This window comes from Crocodylus porosus, unplaced genomic scaffold (genome assembly GCF_001723895.1).
Source record: "Crocodylus porosus isolate Cpor-Errol unplaced genomic scaffold, CroPor_comp1, whole genome shotgun sequence".
Taxonomy (NCBI): Eukaryota; Metazoa; Chordata; order Crocodylia; family Crocodylidae; genus Crocodylus; species Crocodylus porosus.
Window position 1 is genome coordinate 12,783,065 of NW_017728920.1, and position 19,149 is coordinate 12,802,213.

General features: G+C 40.8%; 1 long non-coding RNA gene across 1 annotated transcript; it reads right to left on the reverse strand.

Moving 5' to 3' along the window:
- Positions 1–5,616: 5,616 nt before the first annotated feature.
- On the reverse strand, positions 5,617–18,924 carry LOC109312576. Its single transcript, XR_002101862.1, has 3 exons — positions 18,586–18,924; positions 17,242–17,247; positions 5,617–5,628 (listed from the first exon to the last, which is right to left on the reverse strand). It is a non-coding gene; the product is annotated as an uncharacterized LOC109312576 (long non-coding RNA).
- Between the last annotated feature and the right edge of the window lie 225 nt (positions 18,925–19,149).

The following is a 19,149-nucleotide window of genomic DNA, read 5'->3' on the forward strand; positions in this document are numbered from 1 at the left end:
TCCGCCAACCTAGAAGAGAACACATGCTTACTTTAGGGGAAAGGTGGAGCCCATCCCATCCCAGCATGTCTCTCATCATGATGTGCTGGTCGTGGATGAGGAAGCCAAAGCCCTCCTCGAAGCACCATTCTTGTAGCCGCCAGTTGGTCTCCGTGATGCACTTTTCATGCCGTCTGCCTCGTCCACTCACTGGCAGGATAGAAGAGAAAACCACTTGTGCACCCATCTCCTTCATGCACAAATACACATAAATAAAGGCAATAAAAAGATACATGAGAATATACTGAAAAATCCTTAACCTAGAAGCTTTTTTCTATACACTGAAGAAAAAGGAAATGTCAGGATTCTTTCTACTTCATTTTTTGATGGCTTGGCAGTTATGTGCTAGTATTGATAAAAAGTCTGAAGTAATGCTTTCCTGTAGAAATGATTTTGGAAACAAGCTTTTCTACTTTTTGTATACACTTGTAAATGTACTAAGTTATTCAAAAGATCAATGCATAAAGTAATTCAGAAGTCTTTGCTTTTATTTTTGAATTAAAACAAGTCAATGATATTGGTAAGCAATATGAAATACAACAATTACATAGACATCTAAATGCATAATTTACCTGTTAGGCTTTTAATGAAATTGTATAGGAAAATTAATACCTTACCTTCACATAGCACTTAGCCAAATTTTGACAAATTAACTGAAAGCAGGTAACAGCTCCATTTCCACAGGATTTAAGATTTTTAAACACTGTCTAGACATTATGTCTGTGATTATATCATTCCTCATTATGTTTATTGCTGTCACTCCAAACCTTCATGCTTAAATAGTTATTTCTATCCAAATGCCTCATAGTATGGGAGCAAAAATGATGAAACATGAAATACATTCACTTCAGTTGGTTGCTAAGTCTCTGGAAGTTTCTCTCATTTAATTGATCACTTTGTTCCTTCAAATATATCTGTGGTAGGATTCTTACCTCAGATTTACTACCTTTGCTATCTTTGGTTCAATCCCCCTGGATATATCACTGATTGGACCATGACTACTGCCAGCTGATCACACTGTCAGTACTTGTTGACTAACCTTGTTCCATGTTACCATGTTAATGGTAACATTAAAATTCAGTTGTTTTTTCTCCCTGTGCCATGTCCATATCAGCATTCCCATGGCTCGTCATGCTTAATTTCTGCTGAGGAACAAAAAAACCCAAGTGTCTAAGATTAGGAAAAGTCTTTACTTGCCTTATTAGGATGTAGAACATCTCCTGAGTACAGCATTACAGAAAATGGGTACTTCAAATACATCTATTTCTCCCATGTGATCCCCACTCTGTGAGCTGGTTAACTTCTACTTCTACATGGGTGTCTCTGCTGTTAGCCCTGTGTAAACATCCTATTCCAACTGATGTTTAATGTAAGTGTGTGAAAATAGTTACTACAAGTTTGCCTAAATAAAGGTTATATTTGTTTATAGTAACACAGAGATTGTAACATCCAGGCAAAGACATGTTAATCATAAGAAGTCTATAACATGCTTGCATATTGCCACCCTAAGTGCCATGTCTAACTCCCTTTGACTTTGAAGATGTAATCAGGCCAACTCTCAGGATCTCAATATTGTGCTGTTAGATAGGAGGGTGTGACACAATTGCAAATATATAAACACACAAATCTATTAGATGCATACACACACACACACACTACCAGCTCAGGCACATACACTTGCAAACCAGCCTAGGCACATGCATACCTATCACCAATTCAAGCACATACACTATACACCCCAAAAGTTAAACGTAGATCACTAATTAGTATATCATGCACAAAATGCCATGTATGTGTGTATACACACACACACTAGCAACTCAGATAAATACATGCTGAGAATAACCAGTCTAGGCTGGGACTGGAGCCAGAGCTATGGGTGAGCTGAAAAGGTAGGTGGGGAGAGGGAAAATGGGACTAAGGGAAAGTGTGGGTGTTAAAGAGGGACTCTGGATGAGCCCGAGGATGGCTCCAGGGCAGCTAGAGAAGTCGCAGAGAGCGGCAATAGGTGCTGGGAGCTGGGGAAAGGCTTCAGCTGCTGGAGAAAACTGCAGGACAGCCATGAGGAGCTGGGAAGCTGAGGGGGAGGGAGGATGACTACAGAAGGTGTGGGGGAAGCCTGAAAACACAGAGATAGGCAGAAGAAAATCACAGGAAAAGCAGCAGGTGGCAGGGCAGCAGGAAAGCAGAGAAAGTTAGCAGAAAGTCACAGGGAAAAGGCAGCAGGAGCAGGGGAGGCTGAGAGGTGGCAGAAAAGGGGAGATAGAATCGGGAGGAGATTGGGAAACCAGTGGGGGGCGGGGGGACTAGAGCTGAAAGAGAGAGAGAGCGAGAGAGAATGAGGCTGGGATTTAAGATAAGGAAGGGACTGGGATTTAGTAAAACATGACCCAACTTGGGGTTACAAATGACAGTGGTTTTATTTATTTAACAGGGAAGATGATGACACAAAGTCTTATTGGTTCCCTTGCACCCACCCACACACACACACACACAGTGGCAGCAGGGGTTAGAGAGGCTTGATGCAGGGACTGAAGTCCACTGAAGCCCAGAAGTAGACCGAGAGAGAGAGAGAGAGTCCAAATTGTAGGAGGTGGTATGCAGGTAATATCTACCTATCCAGGTTGTAAAAGGGTCCTTGTCCAGTTGGTGTTGTCGAGAGTGGGGTCACCAGCAGGGCCTCTGGGTGGATAGGTGGTATGGCATGGTGCTGGTCCAGATGGAGAGTGTCCCACTGGGTCTGTCTTCACTGCCCCTTTTTACAGGGGCAGACCTTGTGTGACCCTAGTGACAGGACATATGCCCAGACAAGGGTCAGCCCCTGGCATACTAAGCATGTGTGCTCCATGCAGGGATGTGCAGTTTTGGGTGTCTGTAATGAGAGTTGCTGGTTCTGCATGGTCTTTTGTCTTTCAAATGCTGGTTTTGTCTCTGTTCCTGGGTGAGGCCTGTGGTTCCTGGATGAATCAATGCAAGGCAATTGTTGTTACAGTTGTTACAGGCCATTCAATAGAGGCTTGCTACCACTGTATTTCAATCATGCCCAATCATTCTCATTTTTACAGGGGCGGGGTACGTGACTCGTACAGTTGCAACATGGGATGCCCAGGCAGAGGACAGAAGATGGAGGCTTGACATATAAAATAGAAACTTGACATGACTAGTTCACTTACAAATACATGCCTAAACCATACAATATCCTTATGAAACAATAAAAATCAATATGAAAATGATGATAATACAATATACAACAGTAAGAATCAATACAAACCTAATAATTCTACAATATAAAATGGTGGATATCCAAAACCAAAACTTACTACTAAAATAAAAAAACTTTAAAGCTTATCCTAAGTCTGAGCTCACTTATAGTTATCTGTAGGGAATAGAGAGGGAGAGATAAAGTCAGAAATGGTTCAGGAAGGGGAAGGAATGCGTTTTTAAATAAATAAAAAGAAAAACTGGGGGTTTGCTACATGACTAAAGTAGTTACCAGCACCTATGACCTTGGATTCATCATGACCCATGAAAAATAATGAAGCCTGACAAATACAGCTTGAAATCACTTTCCTTTCACAGTATTTCTATACCAGACTTGCCACAACATTCATTTTTGGATCTCCAACTCAGAAACCAAATGATTGTAGCATACAGGTTTCTTTTTCAAATGGATAAATTATTCTGGAGATTCCATTTTAAGTAATACTTAGGGATTATTTATAAAAATGAACAGCGTCAATCATCATTTTATAGCAATGCAGTATTTGTTGTTAATATAAGCATGTTTCTGTGCCATATCAGTTTATAGAGAAATGTTTGGTACCAACAAAATGTTAACATACTGATGCATATCATAAACCTGACCAAACACATTTATAATCAGATATATGATTGTGACATGGTTTGTGATATCTGAGGAGCAATAGGTGCATTATACATATATATACACATTGATTTGGAAAACCATTTAACAGGATATTGGTTAAGTACAGAGGCATTTTTTAAAAAAAAACTTTCCACCACTACGTTTTTAAGAGATGGAAACAAGTTTGGGTGGGAAGTTGAAATGCATTTCATATTGGACAAGTTTAACACTTGAGGGAGCTAGCTGGGGTTATTGCAGGGCCCTTGGCATGGCTTTACTAGCGCTCATGGTGCTCGGGCCAGGTGCCGGATGACTAACGCGGTCCCCATCTTCAAAAAAGGGAAGAGAGAGGACCCGGCAACTATAGGCCTGTCAGTCTTACCTCAATCCTAGGGAAACTCTTTGAGAAGATCATCATGGAGCACATCTGTGATGAGCTGGCTTCAGGGATGATGCTCAAGGGCAACCAGCATGGTTTCACTAGGGGCAGATCATGTCAGGGCAACCTGATTGCCTTTTATGATCAGGTCACAAAGGCAATGGATGCAGGTGTCACCATGGACGTAGTCTTTCTAGACTTCAGCAAGGCCTTCGACATCATCTCCCACCCCATCCTCATTAAAAAACTAGGCGACTGTGGCATTGATGCCTACACAGTCAGATGGACTTCAGATTGGCTCAAGGGTCATACTCAGAGGGTGGTGGTGGATGGGTCATATTCAACCTGGGGGAAAGTGGGCAGCGGAGTCCCCCAGGGCTTGGTCCTTGGGCCTGCGCTGTTCAATTTCTTCATCAGCGATTTGGACGATGGGGTGAAAAGCAACCTGTTTAAGTTCACTGATGATATCAAAATTTGGGGTGAGGTGAGTACAGTAGTAGTGGGGGATAGATTGCAGCAAGATCTGGATAGGTTACAGGAGTGGGCTAACATAAACAGGATGTGTTTCAATACTGACAAGTGCAGGGCGCTGCACTTAGGCAATAGAAACCAGCAGCACACTTATAGAATGGGAAACTCCCTCCTTGAGAACACGGAGGCAGAAAGGTATCTTGGAGTCATTATTGACTCCAAGATGAACATGGGCCCACAATGCGAGGTCACGGTTGGCAGGGCTAACTGGATCTTGTGCATCCACAGGTGCATCTCAAGTACAGCCAGGGAGGTGATCCTCCCACTCTATGCGACTCTGGTCAGGCCATAGCTGGAGTACTGCATCCGGTTCTGTGCACCCCATTTCAGGAGGGATGTGGACAGCATTGAAAGGGTCCAGAGGAGGGCCACCCGCATGATCCGGGGACAACAGGGCAGACCCTACAATGAAAGACTGCAGGACCTAAACCTATTAAGCCTTCACAAGAGAAGGCTGAGGGGATACCTGGTGACTGTCTATAAACTCACTAGGGGGACCAGAAGGGTTTGGGGGAGACACTGTTTCCCGTAGCACCCCCTGGCATGACAAGCAATAATGGACACAAATTATTGGAAAGTAGATTTAGATTAGATATCCACAAGAACTACTTCACAGTTAGGGCAGCTAGGAGTTGGAACCAACTTCCAAGGGAAGTGGTGCTGGCTCCTACCCTGGGGATCTTTAAGAAAAGGTTTGCCTACCTGGCTGGACTCATTTGAGTCCAGTTTTTCTCCCGCCCAGGCGGGGGGCGGGCAGACTTGAAGATCTACAAGGTCTCTTCCAACCCTACTTCTATGATGATTCCTATGATTCCTATGAACAGAAAATAAGGCCGAAATACGAATGAAAAAAATACTAACAGGAATTACATATTAATGATACTTGATATTAAAAAGTATTGAGAAAGCTTTTGCCAGCTTTATTAATTTTATCATTGTAACTACTACTACTATTGTTATAACAACACCACCACTAGTAGTTTTTCCAGATGTTTACAAACCACTGTAGAATTCCCTGTGTACTGTGCTGCTTCTCTACTGCCATTTCAAAAGGGCAGTATTTCTTTCTTAATAAGACATATTCAATTCATGTCTAGACCAAAGAAGGGACCACAAGAGGATGATGCAGACAGTAATAAGAATCAGATACTTTCTTCTAGGAGAAGCTGAGTATTACTATATTGATGTACAGAAAGGAGGAAAATTAGTATCTTTGTGGAAAGGATCAGTACGATCTTGCACCTTATCCTGACTTTGTTTTCAAACTATGAAACAGGACAGACTACAATTTGAGTATATAAGATATTACTAGGTCAGTGCTTTATGTAGTAGCAGTGCCAGAAGCCATATTTAAAGATCGGTGGAATTTCTCTGTAGGGTACTTACTGTGGATGTTTACAACTGGTGTCAAACAAGAGAAGGCGACTGACTGTAGGACACTAGAAAAAATGTAGATAGAGTTTATACAAAAGTCTAAAATAACAAGACTGAAAAAAAAGACAGTGCTCTGATAGGCTGTTTTAAGCCATTTCAAGGGATTGAGGCAAGTATATAGAAAAATAGGAGAAAGTAAGTTATATAAGGATACACATGAGAAGGACAAATACAAAGGGATTATATTAATTGTAAATGAAATGAATTATTACAAGATTTATTTGGGTTTTATGAATATTCATTTAGAAGGAAGTATAAATGAGGAATAGTAATGTGTCTTTATGAAGGGAAAAACTTAACAAAGAAAATAGGAAACCTGGAGGCACAAGAGAAACATATTGATCATACTGAAGTTAAAATCTGTCAAGAAGATGCTAAGAGGGCAATGACAATACCTGCATGTTCTCTGTCTTATGGAATACAATCCTGTTATTGAGTATTAAATTATTCCTACCTAATCTAGCTCTGTGCTATCAGCCCTTGTGGCAGGGAACTGTTGGTGCCTGCCACTTTAAGACTGGGGGCCAAGCAGCCAGCAGATGCTTAATTGCGGTGGCCATTTAAGAGCTCTGTCTGCCCATATAAACAGGGCAGTTCACTGCCTGGCAGTGAGTCTCCATAACAACCTGAAGGTAAGGGCAGGAGCTGTAGGGGATGGGTTGGAGGGTCCTGGTCCTGGTCCTGGTCCTGGTCCTGGTCCTGGTCCTGGTCCTGGTCCTGGTCCTGGTCCTGACCTCAAACTGCACGCTGTTGGGGGTGACCTGGTGGGGTTCTCAGTGGTGCAGGAGCCTCTAGGAAATTCCAGGCCAGTTATCACCCCAGTGAAAGGTGGATAGGGGCACCTTAACCCTAGTCCTCACCTTTGGGTGGGTTAAGTAACACCAAAGATAGTTGGGGGCCAGACATGGCTGAGGCTACCTGAGCCCTGTGTGGGATGCAGGACCCTGAGAGACCCTGAGGAGGGAGAGTGGGGCCAGGCATGACTATGGCCACCTGAGCCCACCAAGGAGCAAAGCCCTGTGGCCCCAAGTTAGGGGGCAGACATGAGGTCTTGGGGGCAGAAGTGAGGGGGTAGCTCCTGGTGAGGGGGGCAGAGATCTGGAGCCCCAGGTGAAGGGGCATTGTGGAGCCCCAAGTGAGGGGATGGGGAGCCCCAGTGAAGGGGGGAGCAGAACCAGGGTGGGTGGGTGTGGGTATGTGTTCCCAGAAGGGGTCTGAGTATACTTACATACATAATTGGCTGGCTACTATGCCAGTGAGGGTTATGGGAGAGGCCCAAAAGACAATACGTCTGCCACCCAAGGGATGGACTAATTAAGCCTATGGCCTAAGGGGTTTGCTCCAAGATGGAGCAAGGCAGTATAAGTTGGTGCTGGATGAAAGAGACCCTATGAGAGAGGGTGGAATGTGTGAGGCCTTAGTGGGAGGCAGACGGTGTGAATGTGCAAGTGACTGAGGCCTGATGGCGTGGCCTAAGCTTGCTCTGGTGGTTTTCTGGGAGCACTGTAACATCTGGATGCCATCTGCAAGGCACGGGCTGTGGAGTAGGGGAGGTTTGGAGGCACAGATAGTGCCCCCTGGCATCGGAGCATAAGAATGGGCAGCCTCCCTCTTAACAACAATTAATTAACAACAAGGCATGGGGTGTGCCCAAAGGCAAGTGGAGAACCTAGTTCTGTGGCTAGGCAGGGAGCACCACTTTTCTACAATCCTCCTTTTACCAAACCCAATGGAGTAAAGCTCTTGATGCCAATTTGAACAGTGGTTGGTGAAATATACAGTGACTTGTGTAACTTAGAAAAAGTAAATGGAGATTTCAAACAAAATAATATAATATATAATATCAATACAATTAATATTTATTGGTAATGAAATGGATACTTGTAGCAGGTTAAAAGCATATTATATTGTTCTAGCTTTGTGACCAAAAATTGAAGGAACAGATTTCATGGAAAAGAAGTTGGATGGGGAGAATAGGGAATTTTACCTCTACAGGCTTGCACCAGGGCACTTGTGTAAGAGGGTAATACAATCCTCATATGTAATGGATCTAAAGTTTCTTAGAAGAAAGCAACACTAGATAATAAGAGTGGAATTAGACTGTGTCCTTAGCATTTGCTGGGAGGGATGTTTCTGAGTTACACCCTGTCCACCTACTTTAGCTTGCATCCTGGAAATGTGGAGTTGAAGCCATGTTGAACTCATCCCTCTGTGTCTGCTCTTGAAATCGCAGTCTTGATTCTTGAAATCTGTAGTTCAGGAAATGCTATAGGAATGGCTTTTTTCCTATGTTTGGTGTACGTAAGTAGGGGCAGGTAGACATGGCATGCTTGGAAGTGAATGCATGATGGGCATCTGTAAAGGTTGTTCTTGACTATTCTCTTGGGCTGCTAGGTAGAGGACATGAAGTAATGATCTTATAAATGCAACTACTGCTATGGTAGAAAGAAAGTTCCAGATCAGAACCCTGTACCCAGTTTCTCCCAATCAGAAAAATCAGGGGAAAATCATTCTCTGAATAACTGCCACCTGCAGCAAGCCCAGATAATGGCCCTGGTCCAAGAAGGGCTGAGTGAGGCAGCTGAGGGCACCCAAACCCTTGAAACCACAGAAACAAACCTCACCTACTATAGCTCTTAAAAGCCAGGCCTAGCTTGCAGTATCCTTGTCAAGGAAAAAAAATCTTATTCCTGTCCCTGCATGTGCTTCCTTCCTGATCATCACTCTTAGCTTTGACTCTGGTTTCTGATTCTGGTAGGATTCTTGGCACCCCCTGTTTGCAGTTTTCTGTTCCTGATTCTGGTTTGATTCCTGGCTCTTGTTTTCTGTTTCTGATCTTGGTTAATCCTTGGTTTGCCCTGTCTCTGGCTGTGACTTTTGACTCTAGTCTTCTAGACTAGGCCATCTGTATGCCCAGAAGCTGGGAAACTATCCTGGGCTGTACTAGGCCAGACTGTCCATCCCACAGTCCCTAACAGTAGCGTAGAAATGCACGTATGGACTAACTGAATCACAAATGCATAAGCTTTTAAGAGCAAGAGCTCATTCTGTTTTGTCTCCTGCTTGACCAAAGACTCACATAGCTAACTACCTCTTTGTACTCTTACAGTAGTAATAATACATGTAAAGCTGTGGCAAATAATTTCAGTTTACAGTATCAGCCAGCGTTTACAACTATTCCTTATTAACTGTCATAATCTTTTGTCATTTAGAATAATGAACACAAGGCTAGGACTGAAAATTCTTCGTTGTAATGACAACAGTATGGGTTGATCTGGGATTTTGAAAAGGAGGGTGCAGGTGGTATATTGCTTCATCACATAAAACAACACACATTTTTCTCCAATTGAAAAGAAACTAGAACCGTTACTAATATTCTGTCAGCACAGGACTTATGCAGTTTAAGATCCAAGCAAAAAGAAGTGTAACAGGGCTTCTGGAAGCCTGATTACAAGCTCAAGGTTGTGCTAGAGGGTTACAGCTGTTACGCACTCCCTGCCCCCATCCTGGCCACAACTAAAACTGCTCCCTGCACTCCCAGACATTCATTCCACCATGGCCCAAAAGCACCCATCACTGCTTTCTGTGCATTGACCCTGCCACCTCAGATGCACACTGGCCTCCCCTTCGTCCCCCACTATGCCACATGTCCCCTCTGTACATTCCCACGGCACCATGCCCCAAGCCTGCCATACCCTTTACACCCCATCATTTCTTCCATGAACCCTGCTACCCAGACCCATCCCGTTCACACCCCAGGGCCCTGACCTCCTGCCCCCCACCTACTAAACCCTCGCCTGCCCCTTGGGAAATCCAATCCTCACTGAAGCCCCACACACCCCTTGACCCCTCTAATGAAATCTCTCTTGTTGCCAACTTCCTTCACTCCCCATTTTAGCACCTACCATCCAGCTCAAATGCAAACCTTACCTGTCCCTCCACACACCCATAACACTCTGCCATCTCTCCCCCTGCCCAGGGCCCTTAGGGAGCACTCCACTAGGGAAGAAATAAATCCTGAGGGATCAAACAATGCAAGGGGAGGGGGAATTTGGGGTCCTGAGAAAAATAGGTCTTTGGGGTGAGTGTCCCTAACACAAGAAGTTGGAGTCAGGGGAGGATTTGCTCCCTCTACTGATGTCATTATGTCCTACCCAAGGTAACCAACCCCTCTGGATCCATCTATGCCCAGCCTTATGCCAGTAGTTGCACCACTGATTCAGCCTCTATCAACAGTTGCAATGAATAGCCCAGAAAAGGATCTTTGCTTCACAGTTGCAATTCCCTCCTGCTTTTGACTTCTGTGACACCACACAGTTCAGCTAGGAACAAAGCCACCCTGTGCAGTTCCTAGGACACATTTATTGGACATGCCCAGGGCTTAAGCTGGTAAGTAGATAACAGGATAATTTTTAAAAAGGGCATTTTGATTAATGGAAGACCAGGGACTGTTAATACCTAGGAAGTGAATAGATTAGCAGGAATCAAGTAGATGATAATGAGCCATGAAGTCAGTTGACTCCCTCAGCTCCAACTGAGTGGAAACTTGTCTGTCACTGCTGGAGAGTTTTTAAAAATTGAATAGAGTAGGAATCAACATTGGGGAGGGTGCAACTGCACCACCAAACTTCCCCCTAGATCTGCCCATAGACAACAGGAATTGTGAAATAAAAGATGGATGGGGAGTGGGTGGTAGAATAATAGTAGGGAACGCTTTTGATATTATAGCCCAGAATGAAAAGTCAATAGAACAGAATTTGGGGAGCTATTTTAATGGAGTAGACAATCTTGGGTGGGGAGCTAAGAAAGAGGTGCTTAAATAATGTAGGTCTCTTGATTTAACTGGTATGGATTTAGTATTGGTACAGTTCACCTCATTAGAGATGCACCAGCCTGGTTGCATTTAAAAAGTTTCAGATTACCAATATTTTTGCTACTCAATTGACAAGGGGAAAAAATAATAAAAAGTAACAGAGCAAACATATTCAAAATGATTCAGATAATCTAGTTTTATGGGCCAAGTTTTTACTATTCACTCTAAGGGGATTTAATCATCACAAGGCTTGTAATGTAAAAGGCAAAGCTATAGAATATAGGTCAGAGGGGAGGAAAAAACACTTGGGCTGATCATTGACAAACACATTTAAATAATCTGTGCAGCATGCTTTACTCCAGGACTTATAAAGCAGTATCTTATGTGTGTACATGGAGAGATAAGGGAATAAATCAAGAAACATTATTCTAGCTCTGTAAAACTCATGTTGTAAGAACACACTTGGCCTGCTTGCACACTTGATCACTGTATTTCAGAAAGGACATTATTGCAATTTAAAAAGGTATAGAAAAGGGCAAACCAACTTATTTAGGGTTTTGGAGTATTAATTATTGAGAGAAGCCAGTCTCAGTTGTCCTAATTTATTTTTTTTAAACACTTTACAGTAGGATCAAACATTTGCAGAATGTAAGATCCTGAGAGAAGAAGAGTGAATTGATATCAGTTAGTTGCCTAAAATGCTTAGAATAATTGATTTGAAGCTGAGATTATGCAGACCTAAACTGAGGACAAGAAATTAAGAGGGTTTTTTGCTGTTTTTTGTTTTTATTTCCTTTTTAAATATTATAAACAATCCATCTTCTGGTTGCAAAACTATTGGAGTCAGCAAGTAAAATAAGTGGTGCATCTAAAAGCCCCATGTAGGTACGCTTTATAAGAATAAAAGGAAAACATGTTGTAAATGATGGGGATTAGCATGATGTACACTTGATTGACTTGTACTGGTTGGCCATTGAAGTATACATCACTGTAATCTTCATTAAACTGCTATGAAATGCTCCCTTGGTACATTTAATTGGTACAAATTAGATGTACATGGTACATTTGAACAAACCTATTATAGGTTTCAACACTCGGTGATTATGCAATATTTACATTTGTTTTAGAGTGGGTTGACTAGTATATGGTGAATAAATTATTCAGCAAGTTTCACCATCTTTTATGAAATAAATTATTCACAAGAGTTATTTTTTATAGCATTCAATCAGCTTTAATGCTGGCAAATATGATTACTATGTTATTTGACTAATTTGGAAAAAACCTGTTACATATTTGACGAAAGGGTTTTTCACTGTTCAACCAGCTGTGTTTTTTTTTCTAAACTTTTTGATTCACTTACAGTGAAAAACAGAAAATGGGACTGTGATCCTTTATGTCAGTTAATTAATATTTTCATCGTATTCACCTAAGCAACGCATATGAGAGGACTGGATTTGCAAAATCTTTTAGGTACCTAAAGATGCAGATAAATGCACAGTAAGATTTTTCCAGAGAGTACAAGTGATTTAGGTAGGATCTTTCATCTATGACAGTGCATCAGGTTGATCACAAAATTGATTAAAACCATCTTTGCATATGAATAATTATTTCCAAGTAGTAAAAAACATCACTCAAATCATTCAAATGTATGTGTCAAATATAGCTGGATGATCTAAAAGATAGCTTTGCTTACAGTAGAGCTGAATGAATAAATTACATTGCATTACTTGGGTGTATTCAGTGGCCCCAGCACTGCAGTATTATGTGCATAGTTTAACTGGTGTACTTCAAAAAGTTTTACAAATGTTAGTAGAACTATGCAAGCCAGTAAATTCAAGCACATGTACAAATGTTCTTGGAACTGGAGGCTTAGCTTTTCTGTTTGTAAAGTGTGAAAGTAGTGTTTGATTTTTTCTGCAGTTTCATTACCTGTGATTGATTGCAATCTTTCTCTGAGTGAATTCTTAAACTGGAGATTGCACACAATCAATTTCTCATGGATATTCTGAATTTGAATCTTGATCTCTGCTAGTTAGTTTTGTTTATACTAACTTTTTATGTAGATTTGTAATTAGAGTTTCAATATGAATATTTGTCTTCATAATTTTAAAATAAATTTGGCAGATGACACCATTAAACTCCAGTAGACATTTAACGTTATAAAAATTTCCTATCGCTAATCACTACTTCTAGTATAGCTATAAACATTGAAAACAAAAATAGAACTATACCGCAAAATAAAGTAAATAAATTTAATTCATATATATATATATGACAGTTCTTGTCATATATATATGACAAGAACTTGATATATATAATCCACCTACAACATTAACATTACCTATGTTCAACATACGTTATCCCATTTTGGTGTATATTTTAATTTAGTGCTTAAAATATCTGGATGCTGTGCTTAAAATATGAAGATTACTTGGTTATAGGCCAACTAGAGAGAAAAAATTATTGTGTACTCCTCGCTCTCCTTAGTAATTAGGCCAGCTAAATACTGGACTGACACCCACTCATGCAGAGGGAAAAAGAATATAATATTTCCTCTTCCATGGTTCCCTATGTCTAGGGGTCTACCTGCTTCACAGCTGTAGAGTCCATGGCAGAGAGCCCACACACTGCTGATTGGCTGAGGGAGTCAAACCACAGTATAATCACCCTGATAAACCCATGGAAGCATTAATTGACATGTTATTAAGTAATCTAAGCATTCAATTAAACTCTAAATTGAAATGTCTTGTGAAATTAAAGCTATAACATTATGAATTGGAACTAATACCATCACCATAATTTATCATTACCATTGTAAAAAGAAGTTTAGCAGTACTCAATACTAGCCTTGGGGCAGGCAATTCATGTTAACTGTTAAATGCTAGTATGCAGCATCCAGCAGCAGTTGCCGCTGACATCCTCTGTCCCTTCGGGGTGAACTCTTGTCCATACACTGAGATTGCACACTCAGAATCCACTGAGTTGGTTGGAATGGTGAAGCAGCGTTTTGCCAAGGCATACAGATGCAGAAACCAAAGCTGCCATAACACAGTCACAGATATCTGGCACTAGCTGACAAAGTTTGTATAAGCAGGATGTTACTTGTCATGCTCTCTTCCCCATCCAGGGATTGATTTCAGTAGCTGAGGATCAAAACTCAGCAAAGGCACTTGATTGGGTTAAAAACTATGAACAGCATTAAAGAAGGAGGCAGCTGGTTGTTTGAACCATGGTGGTAGTGATGGGTTGTACTTGTAGTACTGGTTCAACTTCACAGCTATTGGTCCTTTCTCCATTGGTTTTCATGATGACAGCTTGACAGTTCTTGTGATGCCCCGTCTTCAGCCAAGCTTATCAAATCCATCATGTTGTGTACATCATGGAGCACAGGCTGCCAGCCTTCAAACTATGTTAGAAGCTTCATGACATGGAAATGGGTGACATTTTCCTCCACAAACTTCACTTGATTTTGAATGTCTCCCTGTTCCAGGACATGGCATAGCTTAAGCATGCACTGTGTGCTGGGTGTGATTTCCAGTTTCTTGGACACACACTGCCAGTAGTACTTCATATTCTTGGCATGGCAATGGACCATGCTGAACCACAAATCCCACCTTGTGAGCACAGGTTCTGGTGGCAGTGGCATATTTGCACGTGGGTCCCCAATTTGACTGGTGGGGGACTCCCTGAAGCTTACAGCCTTAACAATGCTTGAAGACTTTCTTGAAGGCTAGCCATATCAGGGAAGTGACACCAGATGTCACTTACTAAAGACAAAACTGTACCCCATCATCAGCACAGACAACATCATTCCTGAACCAAAGAATGTGGATTGTAACATCCAAGGTTCATTTGCCTGCTCCTCTACCAGTATCATATGTAGTATGCTATCACCTGCATACAGTGCTCCTCTGCTGCTTACAATGTATTGAGGGGGCAATCCCTGTGTATAAGTACATATGAATATGGATCTGACATCAATGCCAGAAAGATGGACAGACCCATGGCAGAAGACTTGAATCACCCTAGATATTCCATTGCTAACCTCAGGGTGGCTGTTCTTGGGTAACAAAACCTGAATAGGGACTTGAATGATAAGCTGTTTAACTAGAAATCATTCACAAACTGGATTGTGTTAAGTATGATCTAAACCAAGACTGTGGTGGCTTATCCCATTATGTGGATCAGTGTTTATAAGCTGCATGTCCCTCATTATGTTAACTATTTTGCTTTTCTCTCTCCTACCTACCTTGCCTCTCCCAGAAGTGCTGCTGCTTTTTTTCATTCCCTCTTCCATACCCTTTGTATTCTGAGCACTGCTTTCTGTTAAGCAGCTCTGCATTCTGCAGTCCCTTCATAGCATTTGATGTAGTAGCCCTCTGCTTTGAAAGCTTATGCTGTACATCTCTGATTTAGTTAGTCTATAATGGTGCAAATGAACTCTGAAGTCTGCTCAGATCTAGGGGAGTGAAGACTCTATTTACACCTACTAGTATCTGTTTTTTCAGACTTCTAGCATAGAGAACACTGTGATTCTAGTCTTTGTCTTCTACAACATGCAGGGGGAAAAGTAAGATTATTATGTCACTTCTCCCAAACACCAGACTGGGAAGGAAAAGGTTATTTGTTGATGTCACCCCTCAAGGCAGAAGGAAAAAGTATAAGGTTAGATCTGGGAAACAGAAAAATATTGGGAATGTTGCACACTAGGTTAGATTGGACCTAAGGGGGAGCTTATTTCTTTTATCTGTGTGGTGTCTATATTATACATGCAATGTTATAAGTTTTACAAAAGTTCTTTCCCTAAAACTTGTTTTTAAATGTTAGATATTAATATTCATGTACTTGTCTCTTTTGAATACTTTGAATACTTCCTGACTATTACCCCATGCTGCTTTACCTTTTACTTCATTTTTACCTCTTTCTTGATACATTATGGCTTTTTTAATGTCTGAAATTCCTGAATAGTAAAAACATGTTCTAAATAAAAAGTTTTTTAAAACAGTTTTTAAAAAAATGCAAACAGCAGCAGGACTCACAGGGTTAGGTTCTTAATTCCCTTAATGTTTGTGAAGTGCCTAGGAGTAAATAGAACTACTGCAAACAGTTGTGCCATACTGCTGAAGCATTCCTGCTTTTGCAGCTTTTATTTCAACAGGCACTTATTTTTGTAACCATTTGTCATAGAAGTGGGATTGTTTGAACCAAAAGAACAGCAAACAGTTAAGAGAGAGATTCTTAATTCAGAAACCAGGTATAAATTAAGCAGCTTGTGGACAACCCAATCATGAATGATTTAGGTTTTACTCTAAGAATAGAAACAAAGTTGTTACTGCTCAGATATCATGATAGTGGACACCATAAATGATCTAAGATAGATATGCCCCATAAATATGTCATATTGATATGACATATGTTCAAATATGAGAACAAATCTTCAAATATTTGAACAAATATGTTCATATCCATAGCCAATATCCTTCCATATTTTATAACTGCTCTGGAGGAGTTCTTGGACATAACTGAAATTCAATGACTCCAATTGTAGGACTACTATGCAGAACTTACATGAAAAATAATATTAGTGCACTGAAGCAGGAAGAAATAGTCATATGAAATTTGAAAACAGATGAATAATGAATATATGTGTTGTTTCTGCAATATGGGAAACATCTATTTTTTGTAGAAGTATTTTCCAGCCATTTTTCTAGATAAATGCTGGTTTCAGAGTTTGACTTTGCTTGTGATATATCCTAAGTGTATAACTTCTGTTTGAATGTGCTTACTGGGGAGGTTGTTTTTGTTTGTTTGTTTGTTTGTTTTAAATGTTAAGTAGTATAATACAAACATAATGCTTTGGCTTTTTCAAATTAAATTTATTCATTGGTTTTTGGAGAATTGTTTAGTGATACATTCAGACTCGGTGAACTTGCAATCACATTATATTATGTCTAAAGCTTACTAATATTGCATATGGAGTTAACAAGCCTATTTATAATTTAATCTAAATGTTTTAGTTAGCAGTGTCTTTGAAATAAGAAAAATAGATTTTTCCAAGTAAAATTTATGTCTGCCTAGAAAAGTTCCATATTCATTCAATCCATGTTAGAAATAAAAGTACATGTAAGGCCAGATATTATATCATCGCTTGCAGTAAGTAGCCAATGAAGTCAATGAGACTAAGACCTCTGACAGATTATGGTTAATCTTGTTTTAAGTAATGACCTGGCTACATATTCATTCAATTAGTGGCTTATTTTTAATGTTATCGCATTTAAGTTATTACATGCACTATGTATAATAACTTTGTGGCTAGTTCCTCTTGCATCTTTAAGTGAATATGTGCTCAATGCCCATCCTCTGGAACACATGGGAGCCTTTTAAGACTCCTGTGGCTGGCATCCCTAGTCAGCTGATCATAGATCCCAGTTTGGGGAGCATACCATGTCCTTCTTCAGCTGGGAGCCCTGGTCAGCTGATTGGAGCTGTCAGCTATAGAGCTCCTAGCTGCACATGTGGCATAGCAGGAAGCACAATTCTTGGGATCCCACATTTCAGTATATGGTATAAAATACAGAATACAACTACATTTTAAACGGTTGAAAAATATTATTTTGGCTTAATGGAAACCAGGAGGTAAAGTATGATTGGTTAAAAAGATATAGAAGCTATTGTCACTTACTGTTTCCAATTGCTCTCATCTTGGTAATGGCAAGAAGCAACCCAGGGACATTACTAACTTATATACCAACTTCCTACACCAAGATGGCAGCCAAGCCTGCTTCAGATATCTATAAGAGTGAAATTACAACACAGAATACAGACGTAAAGATATTACTGAACTTATACACTTCATCCTCACATGCAACAACTTCACTTTCAAGAACCAATACTTCCTCCAAACCATAGGCACAAAAATGGCCCCATAATATGTCGACCTTTGTATGGCCTACCTGAAAGAAGAATTCCTCAGGAACTGCCCCATCAAACCCATATTATACATAAGATATATTGATGATACCTTCATCATTTGGACTGAAAACTTTTACTGCATTTTATGATTGATTTCCATAAAAAATTCAACAATCATCACCCCTCCATCAGACTCTCTCTTCAATACTCCAAAACCAACATTTTCTTTTTAAACACCATAATCACTATCCAGAATAGTAAAATACAGAACACCATATACAAGAAACCCACAGACCAACATACATATCTGCATAGAACCAGCAATCACCCTAACCATACCAAGAAAGCTGTAATTTACAGCCAAGCCCTCTAATACTACTGAATTTATACTGAGAAGAACACCCACGATCATGATCACAAATCTCAAAAGGGCTTTCACTTAACAAGGACACTGCTTCTGAGAGAGAGGTAGCATAGATGCCACATGAAGAATTGCTGTAGTACAGGAAGAAAACCCCTGTAAATCGCACACCACTAGTTATAACATACCACCCCTCCCTGGAACCTATATGGAAAATCCTCAAACAGTTGCAACCCATAATGGAAGAAGACCCAATTCTTAAAAAGATCTTCCCAGAACCACCCATCCTAGACTTTAAACAAGCATCAAACCTCAGCAACCTCATCACCAGAAGCAAACTTCCTATGGCCAAAACACATCGAATGGATCGAGACTATGCAAGGACAAGAAATGTAAAACCTGCTAACATATTTCCACCACTCCCACAGTAGCTATACCCCACAACAGAACCATCACCATTCCTGGATCTTACACCTACACATCCAGAAATGTACTATATCTCATCCAGGGCACTAAATGCCCTGTTGGAAAATATGTAGAAGAAACCAAACAACAACTGTGTACCAGAATGAACACACACTGAAAATCCATCAAAGACAAGAATACCAAAGTACCTGTGGGGGCACATTTTTTACAGGACAGCTACTCTCTCTCCAATCTCTCAGTTATAATCCTCAAAGGGAATTTATAAAACACCTTTCGCAGATGAGCGTATGAACTTTTGGATGCTTATCTTGCTGGGATCCTATGACCCCAGCTGACTTCCTGCCCTTTGGGCAGGGGGCTGGACTCGATGATCTCCCGAGGTCCCTTCC